This window comes from Cryptomeria japonica, chromosome 10 (assembly GCF_030272615.1).
Source record: "Cryptomeria japonica chromosome 10, Sugi_1.0, whole genome shotgun sequence".
In the NCBI taxonomy this organism is placed as follows: Eukaryota; Viridiplantae; Streptophyta; class Pinopsida; order Cupressales; family Cupressaceae; genus Cryptomeria; species Cryptomeria japonica.
In genome coordinates, this window is record NC_081414.1 from 592,941,488 (window position 1) to 592,952,075 (window position 10,588).

Genomic DNA, 10,588 nt, shown 5'->3' on the forward strand with positions numbered 1-10,588 from the left:
CACACTGCTGGATATTCTCACCTTCAGCCATTTGCATGTCATCAAACTTTCCTCTTAGACTCTCCTCTTTAGCAATCTTAACATGTTCATCACCTCTATAAATCTCTTCAAGTTTTTTCCATACCTCATGTGTAGTATCTAGACCCTGAACATCTACATATTCAACATCAGATAGGGAACTAATAATGGCCTCTAATGCTTGATGATTTTCTTGTTGCTCTTTCTTTTGATCATCAGTTAACATCCCAGTGGCTGCAATATATTTATTATTGACTTCCCAGACTCTTGATGTAAATTTTCATTTTGTCACTCCATATCCTATAGTTCTCTCTATTAAACATCAGACCTAACAAGCTCTGATACCAATTGATGGTATAAAGAAAGAATAAGTATCCTATAGATTACCAAGAGGGGGGGGGGAGTGAATCAGTAAACTAAAAAACTGATACAAACTTTCCCAAACTAAATTTCAATCTCTCAAAGTAAAATTATCAATAAAAAACCACTGTCAAGACAAAAACTCATAAGATAAACCGGTTGACTATTACAATAATTTAACAGTAAACAACATCAAACTTATAAACATCCAAATTCTTTTTCATATGTCAACAAACTTCATTTCTCAATACTTTTGGTTATCATGACTTATAAAAAATATTTAGGTAGTTAATCAAATCATCCATAAGATCATAACCACAGAAACATTCACCACTTGACACAAATATTTTTGATGTGGAAACCTAAATGGGAAAAACCATGGTGAGATGAGACTCACAAGATAACTATTTGAACTATTCTAAAGTTCACCCTGTTAGGAGCCAAGCTTGTTAAAGCTTTACAAAAGTCTTGTTAAGAACTGATCCTGTTAAGAACCAACCAGTTAAGGGATTGACTACAAATGCCTTGTTAGAAGTAATACCCTATAAGTAGTAACCTTGTAGAGGATTTGAAAACCCAAACTAATGGATCACCTTGTTAGAGGATTTAAATAGCACCAAGCTTGTTAGAGCTTACTCGGTTGAGGGATTTCAATTTTGCTGTAATTGTTAGAAAACAATAGGAGTTTGTGATCTGTCTGAATATCACTACAATTGATTGATCAGATCCCTTTTATGCTCCTATCTACATTTACTCAAACTATAGATACATCTTTTGGTTCGGCAACCACACACTCAACTAATCTTTTTCCAACTCTTAAACTAAAGAACTTCATAGACCTTATAAACAAATCAATTAGGCTAGTAACACAACAAAAATCTAATTATCATAGAGATTACAAACAAATAGGTTCAAGTATGACCATTAGATCACATAGCAATCTCTACACATTAATCAAGAAAACCTTGACTGCTCCTTGATTACCACTTCATCGATCTCGATAACTCATCATGCGCTTTGCATTATATGCAATACACTTTGCTCATTCCCTAGAAAAAAATTGTTACAACAACGTGCCAAAAAACACTTGAAATTGTCTGTTGAAATGTGGTGACTGATAAAAAAAGTACTATACACTCAGCACATATCCTCGCCGAGGAAAATTTTTTTTGGGGTATTTTTTGTTGATGAAAACCGACATTGTAATAAAACCCTAAAAAGGCCAACTTTGATTGTTGCCCTAAAAATGCATGTTATATGTGGCTAGGATGCTTAAGGCATTGTAAGGTTGATGTACTAGTTTTGCTGGATAATAAGAAAGATTGGACGGCTATGTATGGTGGACGTAACCCATTCTAGGTGAACCATGTTAAATCTCTGTGTTATCTGTGTCCTATTTTATTCCTTTATCTTTTGTATTTAAATTTGCATATAATTGTTAGTTCATATTTTCTTCAGATCTACTTGAAACCCTAACATTGTCTTCATACAATAATCATACGTGTCACCATCATTATCTCTCATCATTAGATCATAAACCAACATAACCAATTCAACAACCTTAATCAGTTAGGGTTTAACAAAAACAACAGGTAGGGTTTACCAATTAAATCAATGGATAGGGTTTAACCTTTTTATCGGTTACCAGTTCAACTCACAAACTTACATACCATTTATAGTTTCCTTCACTTAGCTCATCCTACTGGTTACAAGACAATATCAACAACATCAGCAATATCATTAATATCATTACCGGTTAAGTGACATCAATGACAACATATCATATCATTAATGCAATCTTCATGCAAATACCAACAGAAGATATACAAAGGAGTTAATCCTCCTCTCAACAATAATACTAATAATAACAATAATAATAAACCCAATTTTTTGAAAAGAAATCAAAACATCGTCAATGATGGGATAGTGGATAATAATAATGTGAAACTAAAGTAACCAGTTTTCAATTTATCAAATTACATAGAAACCATTCAACAAGATAACAATAAACCAAAACCAACTTTTAATAAAAAAATTCCAGGAAATTTACCAACATAGGTGAACCACTTCAACATTAAAGACACTTCTTGCAAACAAGTTGATTAACTTGCCAAAAGCAAGAGACATTGAACCCAATGTTAAGCTTGCTTGGTGGAACAACAACCATTATTGTGATTTTCATCGAAACAAGGATACCTAACAGATGATTGTCATCGGTTAAAACATGTCATCCAAGATTTGATTGGCAATGGCATCATAACTATGGATGGACATAAGACAAATGAGTCACACACAACTTTAAAAACTCTACTTCCTAATTATGAGAACGTTGAGTCATCAACAATGCAAAATTGCATAGATAAAGAAAAATTGAGCTATGTTCATACCTATGATAACGTGGTCAATGTGATTCTAGTCAAAGAGAAACAACAACAAGATTCATATCATATCTAAAATTGTGGGACAATGAGTGAGAGTAGGAGCTGGTGCTAGGTTTTTGACCTCTGATGCGAATGGGGAGGATTCAGATGATGATGAGGATGATCTTTCTTGGATGGGCACCTTGGCTAGGAGCCTCATCATCTTGCTTCTAGAAGATGTGGATCTGGACAGCTTTCTTTGGTCTAGATCAGTTTCTTTGGAGGTTCAGCTTCCCTGGCTCCTTGTTGGGGTGGGTGTTTGGGTTAGTACTCTTGAGTGTGTGGTGGTTCGAAGCCCTTCTTTCCCAGCGTTGGCAGAAATTTCTCCATCTAGTGCCTACAGGGATAGGGCTTGTCTAGTGTGTTTTGTGCCCTTCGTGGGTCCTCTGTTTTGTCTCTCTATCGTTGTCCTCTCCTAGATATTTATCCCTGCTTCTCTTTTTGATTTTATCTTCTTTCCTATGGAGGTGGATTGGTTTCAGGTGGATATGCCTAGGGTTTTAGTGGCTTCTTGGTATCCTTTTTCTCTCTCTTTGTCTTTAATGTTGGTTTTACCTCCTATAGAGATGGAGATTTTCTTTGTGGTTAGAGTTGGATGTTCCTTTTCTAAGGCAATTTTGTTTAATAAAGGTTATTCGGATTCTGGGTTGCGGATGGTGTGGCTTCTCTTTCTGATGGACCTTTTTCCCCCTATTGAGGTGGGGGTTGTTCCTTTGGAGATGGAGTTTTACACCTACGGTGGATATGTCTGTTCTATGTGTACCCTCGATGCTTCCCCTGTTGGTTTCTTTATGAGGGTTTGTTCTCTTACAACTCACTTCCATGGTTCTCCTCTTGAGGTGTTGTGACCTCCTATTCAGGTGGAGTGGTTGCATGGTGATTGGGTGGTTAAGGGGTTTTTTGGTCAAGTGGCCAGTTATGATGCTGATGGTTTGGACTGGTGAAGGGATGTTGATCCCCTATTTTTTTTTCTACTGGAGAATAGAGGATGGTCGGCTTTCTATTTTTCTTTCTCTTTCCCCTATTGAGTTTATGGGTGCCTGTCCAAAACCTAGTTGTCCAGCAAAGCTTCACTATGCCTTCTTTTGGTCACAGGATTTTGGTTTGTGGCCAACAAATTGGGTCTCTCTATGGATGATTTCCCTCTTTTCAACCCCTATGGAGGTGGGTCACTATCCTATTGAAGTGGATGGTTTTTTTGTTGTTAAAGGTGTGATATATTACTTTGGGACTGTTGGTTATTTCTTGGTGGTTTCGAGATCCATTTAAAAACCCAAATTGAAGGTTAAGGGAACCTTTTAAAACCCCCATGCTTATGTCTAGTTGGATGTTGACAGTTTTGAAGGGCCCAACTTAGATTGTGTTAGTCTTTGGTTAAGGGTCGAGCTAGCCTTTTGTTGACCTATCTTTTTGTATATGGGTTGGAGAACCCCAAAAATCCTTGATGTTTGGTTAAGGGAGTCTATCAACCTTATCTAAAGGATTAGGATATGTTTCCAATAGGTTTTGTACTGATTTTCTCTTAGTTTGGCTGGCTTATTTCTGATTGTGGTTGTGTTGGCTTTTGGCTGGCACTAGCCAGATTTATTGTTGTCATCTACTAATTTTATTTGCCTAACTTTCTAGTAGAAGTTTCATTATAGGTTCTAGATCCTAGTTAAATTTGAGGGTTTCGGGTCCATTCAAAACAAGTTCTATGAGGTTTTGGGTCCCCCTCAAAACCTATTTTTCCCTTAATAAAAATTAACAACAAGAACCCACTCATGTTATCATAAGAAGCAAAGCCAAGGTTAGTTTGTCGGGTCCTACTGTTAAGATAACTGGTGAACAACTAAGAGAAGGGTGAGGTGAATCCATTGTTAATAGATTATGAAAATTTAATCACACAAACCTTTTACTGGAAAGCATAAACCAAATACCAGAATAGAAAATTTATCAGTTAAGCACAAACATAAAACATGAACCAAATACCATTCATCCACAACACATAACACCAAGATTTCTATGTGGAAAACCTAGTAAAGGGAAAAACCACGATGGGAAGCCTACTCACAATCAGATAATACTTCTATAGTATGTAATTACAATAAGGGGCCTGCATCACAAAGGAGACTCACTGAATACAAAAGAAATATAGACTACAATCTGGAAATAAGAATGAGCTGCAAGAATAGCATCTCCTATGCTTGAGTATAGTTCTAGTTAATCTCAATACCAGAGGTCTAAAACCTCTTACACAAACCTAATTCGATCACCTATGATCAACCAGACCTTCTACATATGATTATAAATTTATTCACACACAGATAATCCCATAACCTTTTCTTATGCCATGATCTACAAAGATACCTTAAATCATATTCATACCAACCCGAGACCTAAACAATTAGTTCGGCCACCTATAAGATGATATAATAAATTCATTATGTAAATCCACAAACCAATGATAAACCAAGTCCCTCTAAGACCAAAACAACATTAACCAAATAATAAATCTAATCGGTAATGCATCGGGAGCATCCGCCACCATGTTACATAAGCTAGTCCATAACCTAGCAGAATAAGACCAGATCTAAAATAGGATGCCATAAGCCAAATGAAATACTATTGATCAACTAGAAAACAAACATGATAACCATTAGCATTCTGAACACCTTCTAGAAGATGTACCAACATCACTTATTGAATTCATCAAAATATCTTCAATACATCTCTGCTTGTAAAACCCTTACCAATAACCAAAAGGCTCACTAGAACATATGATAGTTTCTAGATCACCATATCCCAAACCAACTGAATGTGACAAGCATATGAACCCAATCAATGACCAAAAAAAACCAATTCCACCAATTAGAATATACCATAGACAAATCTCTTGATCATCATCAAAGTCCAACCACTCTACCGAAATTCGGTAGATAACCAAATAAGCTAGTGTTGACATCAATTACAAACATCAATATACCACATAATCAATTCCTCCAAATTTCCAACAAGATCCCCCTTTCACATTGATGGCAACACTAGATGTGAATAACATCCAAGTGCCAAGAAGATGTCAAACAAGTCTCCCCCAGCATGATATAACGATGAAGTTTTGAACCAAATAACCAAACTCTCCCTATGATTGATATCTCTATTAAGCTCTATTTTGACATGAATATATCTCCCCCTTTGACATAAATGCTATAAATTTGACATAAACATCAAAGAAAAATCATAAAAACCTCTAAACCATATAGCTGACTACTCCCCATGAGTAGTAGCACCATCTCATCAATCTGAAATGAATAATAATTCTGATAAATGTATACCAGACTAATGCTAGTCTGGATCACTCAAGGCTTTACTAGAGGGGTAGAGAGAAGGAAAAAATCTCACAGCTTCAATCCTAGCTACCAGAGAAAAAGTTTCATCATAATAAATTCCTTCCTTTTGAGAATATCCTTTACAAACCAATCTAGCCTTGTTCCTTAGAACTTGTCCATATTCATTTAATTTATTCCTAAAAACCCATTTAGTTCCAATAACATTCTTATTTTTAGGTGAGGGAACAAAAGTCCATGTGTTGTTCTTTTCTATCTGATCCAATTCCTCTTCCATAGCCTTTATCCAACATTTATCTTCACATGCTTCATCTACTGATGCCCATTCTATTTGAGAAATTAAACATGCCTCTTTAGCTGCCAACCTTCTTCTTGTCATTACTCATTTTCTCTTGTCTCTAATGATCTGATCTTCTGAGTGATTCAACCTTACATATCGTGGAGTCATCTGACTTTCTGATTCCCTGATTTGGTCTTCAGTTACTATTGATTTTTTGATACTTCCAGGGTAACTAGTTCAACATTCTATTCTAGTACAAGTGCTATCAGCTCAGTTATAACCATTTCCACTTCCGGTTCTGATTTGACCTATGTTCTGCTCATCCAATTTGACATTAGCACTCTCCACAATTCTCTACAATCTTTTGTTATAATATCTATATGCTTTTCGTTGATTACAATAACCAAGAAATATTCCTTCATCACATCTAGGATCAAACTTTCCAATGGAATCATCTCTTTTGATATAGCATTTACTACCAAATATTAGTAAATACTTAACTGTAGGTGTATGACCAAACCATAACTCATAAGGTGTCTTACTAGTGTCTCCTTTGATATGAACTTCATTGAATGTGTAAATTGTTGTTCTCACAACTTATCTCCAATAGATATGAGGCAAATTAGCTTCCATTATCATAGAGCTAGCCACATCTAGGATAGTTTTGTTCTTTCTTTCAACGACACCATTCTGTTGAGGTGTCTGGGGTGTAGACAACTGTCTCTATATTCCATGTTTCTCACAATAACTATGAAATTCACCGAATGTGAATTCACCACCCTAATCGGATCTTAAGCATTTGATCTTCTATCCCGTCTCTATCTCAACCATAGCTTTAAATATCTTGAACTTTTCAAAGGCTTCATATTTATCCCTTATAAAAGTAACCCACATCATTCTAGAATAGTCATCAATGACTAGCATGAAATATCTATAACCCTAAAAAATTCTTACTCTTGCAGGACCACACAAATCTGTATGAATAAGATCAAGAACATCATTACATTTATCTTGAATACTCTTAAAATAAGTTCTGACTTTCTTTCCCATTTGACATTCCTTACATGTCGGATTATGAGGCTTCACAATCTTAGGTATATCTCTAATTGCCTTAGTTGAACTGATCTTTACAATGCAATCTAATTCATATGACACAACCTCTTATGCCATAGCCAACTTTCATCAATATGTGCAATCAAACGTGTCTTCTCACTGAAGTTCAAATTAAAGATGTTACCTTTAGTCTGAGTACCAGTTGTAATCTCCAATCCAGTTATGTTAATGATTTTGCATTTTCCATCTTTGAAATGTAATTGAAATCCCTTATCCACAAACTATCTTACACTTAAAATATTATGACTTAAACCTTCAACATAATAGACTATCAATATTATGCTTACCATCTAATGATATAGTTTCTCTTCATTTAATCATGCATTCTTTTTCATCTCCAAATTTGACAAGACCACCATCAAATTATTGCAAAGATAGAAACTTCCTTTTATCTCCAGTCATATGATGTGAACATCCACTATCTATCACCCATTCATCCTTGTCTTCAACTTTAGTAGCAAGTGCCTTCTCTTAATTATGAATGATAGATTCTGGAGTATCTTGTTTGATAGACAAGAATACCCATTCATTTCCATTGTCAGATCCACTAGCTGAATCTTTTGTCGGTTCATCATCAGAATCATCAGTTATACCTTCCTCATCAACATAGTAGCATGATTTATTGTTGTTCCTCCCGTACTTATTCTTGTTATGATATTCATGGTTAGGCCTAAAATATCTTCTATCTTTGTCCTCAAAATCTTGAGTTCCTCTAAGAATATCTAGATGTAAAATGACCTATCTTATTACATACAAAACATTTGAAAGATGATTTTCCTTCATACTTACTTCTTGTTGGACCTTTAGGTACTCCTCTAGAAAATAGGGCTTCAAGTTCTTTAATCTCTTCATCATCTTTCTTCATATCCTTCAGTTCCTTTGCATATAATGCTTTCCAATCACTCTTGTCAGTTGATGATGTAGATACCTTGAATGTAGAATCTATCTTTGCAGCTCCTTGAGGACCAAATTCTTCAAGCTCAAAAGAAGATATCTTTCCAACCAAAGTATCCCTGTTAATATAAGTGTTAGACATTGTTTGCAACTCATTAATTGTAGGAGCCTTCATATTTTAATCAGATGGAAAAGCTCTCAATACTTTAAAAACAATCTCATCTTTGCTCAGAGATCCAACACAACACTGAATTCCCAAGACAATTTCATTAACTCTTTCCATAAAAGTTGTAATTCTTTCATCTTCCTCCATTTTCAGGTTCTCATGCCTTACCCGGTAACCATCAAGTTTAGCAATTTTAACAATAGGGTCACCTTCATGCAGAGTCTCCAACTTATCCCATAGAGCCTTTACATATGCTTTTTTTGTTAATACCATTACTTGTTCATCTAAAAGGATGCTCAAAAGGGCTTACCTAGCTCTACAGTCATTTTTAATGTTCTTATCCAGGTCTGTCGGAGGAGGGTTGCCATATGCCGGATCATAAGGTGAATATCCTTTCTTAGTGATCTCCCAAATCTCCTTGCTAAGACATCTCAGATAAGTCTCCATATGAAGCGTCCATACTCTATAATTTGTTTTCTGGCTTGTGCTTTTTAGCAGCTATCTGGCATTGGGTATATTGCGATCTAGACGTATTTTGTGATTCCCGTACAGGAAAACCTTCTTTAGATTTGCCTAAGATTTTTGGAATTCATTTATTCCTCTCAGGAGCAGCTTGTTTCAGATTCGGAGCGTTTCATGTAACGGGTTTGTATGGCCCTGGAATATGGGTGTCTAATCCTTATGGACTAACTAGAAAAATACAGCCTGTAAATCTGGCATGGGGAGCTAAAGGTTTTGATCCTTTTGTTCCGGGAGGAATAGCTTCTCATCATATTGCAGCAGGTATATTGGGTATATTAGCAGGTCTATTCCATCTCAGTGTTCATCCTCCCCAACGTTTATACAAAGGATTACGTATGGGGAATATTGAAACTGTCCTCTCCAATAGTATTGCACTAGGCGGATGGTTCACGGGTACAACTTTTGTGACTTCGTGGTATACTCATGGATTGGCCAGTTCCTATTTGGAAGGTTGTAATTTTTTAACTGCTGCAATTTCTACGCCTGCTAATAGTTTAGCACATTCTTTGCTACTATTATGGGGTCCTGAAGCACAAGGAGATTTTACTCGTTGGTGTCAATTAGGTGGTCTATGGGCTTTCGTTGCTATTCATGGTGCTTTTGGTCTAATAGGCTTCATGCTACGCCAATTTGAACTTGCTCGATCTGTACAATTATGACCTTATAATGCAATTGCGTTCTCTGCTCCAATTGTTGTTTTTGTTTCCATATTCTTGATCTATCGATTAGGCCAGTCTGGTTGGTTTTTTGCACCTAGTTTCAGCGTAGCAGCTATTTTCTGATTTATCCTCTTTTTTCAAGGTTTTCATAATTGGACCTTGAATCCATTTCATATGATGGGAGTTGCCAGAGTATTGGGTGCTGCTCTTCTATGTGCTATTCACGGTGCTACCGTGGAAAATACTTTATTTGAAGACGGTGATGGTGCAAATACATTCTATGCTTTTAACCCAACTCAAGCTGAAGAGACTTATTCTATGGTCACTACGAACCGTTTCTGGTCTCAAATTTTTGGGGTTGCTTTTTCCAATAAACGTTGGTTACATTTCTTCATGTTATTTGTGTCGGTGATCGGTTTATGGATGAGTGCCATTGGAGTAGTTGGCCTAGCTCTAAACTTACGTGCTTATGATTTTGTTTCTCAGGAGATTCGTGCAGCGGAAGATCCTAAATTTGAAACTTTTTATACAAAAAATATTCTTTTGAACGAAGGTATTCATGCTTGGATGGTGGCTCAGGATCAGCCTCATGAAAAACTTCAAGCCTAGGGTTGTCCTTCTGGTAAGCAATTGAAATTGAATGATTAGTCTCCATAGGATCTTCCTTAAGCGGTTAAGCTTCTACAAAGAGGACTAAGCTCTAATACCAATTGTTTGGATAATAGGTGAACAACTGAGAGGTGAGGGGGGTGAATCAATTGTTAACAGATTATGAAACTTTAAGCACACAAAACCTTTTACTAGAAACCATAAACCAAGCATTGAAATAG

The 10,588-nt window shown here is 36.0% G+C and overlaps 1 pseudogene; it reads left to right on the forward strand.

Moving 5' to 3' along the window:
* Positions 1-3,364: 3,364 nt before the first annotated feature.
* On the forward strand, positions 3,365-10,367 carry LOC131068188 (photosystem II D2 protein-like; annotated as a pseudogene).
* Positions 10,368-10,588: the final 221 nt, after the last annotated feature.